Here is a 3,160-nt window from a genome sequence, read left to right on the forward strand (position 1 = left end):
TTTCCCCTGGCACCTGCACCAACAGTAGTAGGACTGTTTCCTGCCTTCCCTCAGCAACCCTTCCCATGGGAGCAAGGCCTCCCAACTATTGTCTTATATTAGGTGCCTTAAAAAAAGGCATCAAATCGTGGCCTGACAGCCCAGGCCAACTCAGTCCAGGGGCATACATACAGTGACCAGCCTCACTCCAGTCAATGAGGCCCCTCATCGCCATTGGCAACTGTGTCACTATGTTACCCTGCCAACACAGCAGTCTGACCCACCACTATAGTAGACCACAGGCAGCAGGACTCAAAAACACCCTTACTAGTCACACAGAGTAGGAGCACAGGGCCCCTTGGTCTCCCAGAAACATGGTGCTCAGCTCTATGAAATTGTCATGTAAAACAAGAAAACAGGAAAGACAATTCACAAAAGGAGAGCTAATGATGCTCATAGAAGAATCAAATGTGGATCTGACACAAAAAGAATTCTCAGAAAGCTGCTTGGAGTAATGCAGGAGATTGGGGAAGCAATGCAGAACAAGGACCCAATGATAAAGGAGAGGAAGTCTGTGATAGAGGGGATGAAGTGCATGCACCAAAGGGTAAACAGGAGCAAATAGATGAGGTAACAGAAACTATACACAAGATCACAAGTTTCACGAACAGACTAGAGGAGGCTGATAATTGTATTACTGATCATGAAGAGAATCAGGCAGAACTCAGCAAACAAGAGAAACATTCAAGCTAAATAATAAGAGGCAGCAGAAACCTGAGCTCAATGACAGTTGCTATGAAGAGGAACACTATTAGAATAATAGGTCTACCAGGACAAGACACAATGAAGAAGTTGACAGCTAAATTATCAAGGGAATTTCTGGAAGCAAACTCTCCCATCTTAATGAATGAGAATCAGGCACTCATACAGGAAGCAGCGAGTCTATTTTAGCAAATAGACTAAGCCCCAAAAAGAACTCACCAAGGCATATAATAGTTAAATAATCAAACTTCAAGTAAAAGAGAAAATTTTAAGAGGTGCAAGAGAAAGGAAAATGGTCACATACAAGGGCTCTCAGGTAAGAATATGCTCAAACCTTTCAGCAGAAACCACAAAGATGAGGAGAGAGTGGAGTACCATCTTCCAAAATCAGAAAGAAAATACCAACTGCCCAAGAATTCTCTACCCCGCCAAATGATCTCTTAAGATAGAAGGAGAGATAAAGGTCTTCCAGGACAAGGAAAAATTCAAAGAATATGCCATAAGGCACCAAACCCTGTGGTAGACCCTTGCCGACTCACTATGGTCAGAAGACCAACATCCACCAAGCATAAGCAAGAGACCACTGTATAGCCCAAGTCCATCTGGGAGCCAACATGCCATAACACTTACAAAGATAACATTGCCTCCAAGAGAAAAGAAGGCAAGAATGAAGCCCCACACACAAACACAGCACACTGATATGAAGGGAGATAGGAAAACACCCAACACAGAAGGCACAAGAAGACAGCAATGAATCGACAGATAGTGATAATAACTCTAAATGTCAACAGTCTGAATTCACTAATATAAAAAGCTAATATAAAAAGCTAGCAGATTGGACTGGAAAACATAACCCATCAATCTGTTGTCTGCAAGAAACAAATCTTCAGCTCACAGACAAAAATAGACTGAGTATAAAAGGCTGGCAGAAAATATACCAGGCAAATGGCAACTCTAAAAGAGCAGCAGTTGCAATCCTAATCTCAGACAAATTTGACCTCAAGGTTCAAACCATAAAAGAAAGACAATGAGGGACACTATATAATGCTCAAGGATCAGTAAACCAGGAACCAGTGAGCATAATAAATATATATGTGCCTAATGAGAGAGCCATGAAAGTTGTCAAGTAAGCTATTAAAAAGATGAAAAAAATAAATAACAGATTCAACAATTATAATAGGTGACTTTAATATACCAGTACCAGAGAAAGATAGATCACTGGGAAGGAATCTCAGCAAGGAGGCTACAGAGCTAAATATTACAATTAGGCAACTGAACCTGATAGACATGTATTGAGCTTTCCATTCAAATGCAAAAAAAATCACATTCTTTTCAAGTGCACATGACTCATTTTCGAAAATTGACCACGTACTGGGGCACAAGTCGATCCTGAGTAAATTCAGACACATATAGATTACTCAGATGTCCTTCTTGGAACACCATGCCATAAACCTGGAGATTAATGAAAAGATGAACAGAAAAACAAGGGCAAACAATTGGAGGATGAATAACGATCTTCTGTGACATGAATGGGTACTGGCCCAGTTTAAAGAGGCCCAGATTAGGAAGTTTCTAGAAACATGAGAATACAACATATCAAAATTTATGGTAGCGGTTCTCAACCTGTGGGTTGTTACCTCTTTGGGGTTCGAACGACCCTTTCACTGAGGTAGTAACTAAAATAGTTTTATGTTTGGGGGTTACCACAACATGAGGAACTATACTAAAGAGTTGTGGCATTAGGAAGGTTGAGAACCACTACCTAAAGGGATCCTGCAAAATCAGTTACCAGCATTAGCTTGATATCAATAAGTGCATATATTACAAAGGAAGAGAGACTTATGAGTGATACACTATCACAAAACCTCCAGCAGCCAAGAAAGAGTCAACAGAACCACCCCTCCAATAGCAATAGTAAAGAAATAATAAAAGTCAGGGCAGAGTTAACATTGAGAAGGCAAATGAACAATGCAAACGATTAATGCAGCAAAAAGCTGGTTCCATGAGAGGATCAACAGAATCGAAAGACCGCTGCCAAACCTAAAAGGAAAGAACAAACATCAGTTTCCGGGATGAGGGATAAAATGGGAAATAGCACAGACACCAGCGAGATTAAAATGATAATCACTAAGTACGATGAAAGACAGCATTCTAGTGACTTCAACAGTGTGAAAGACATGGAAAAACAATCCCTCCCTAGATTATCCCAGCTAGAAGTCAAGAACCTCAACAGACTGATATCAAAAGAAGAAATAGATATGGTTACCAAAAGGCTACCAACAAAAATAGCTCCCAAACCAAACAGCTTCACAGGATAATTCTACCAATCATTCAGGGAAGAGCTAACACCCATCCTCCACAAATTATTCCAGAGTGTAGAAAATGATGGCAAACTGATTTTATGAAGCCAGTATAATTT

This window comes from Tenrec ecaudatus, chromosome 5 (assembly GCF_050624435.1).
Source record: "Tenrec ecaudatus isolate mTenEca1 chromosome 5, mTenEca1.hap1, whole genome shotgun sequence".
Classification (NCBI taxonomy): domain Eukaryota; kingdom Metazoa; phylum Chordata; class Mammalia; order Afrosoricida; family Tenrecidae; genus Tenrec; species Tenrec ecaudatus.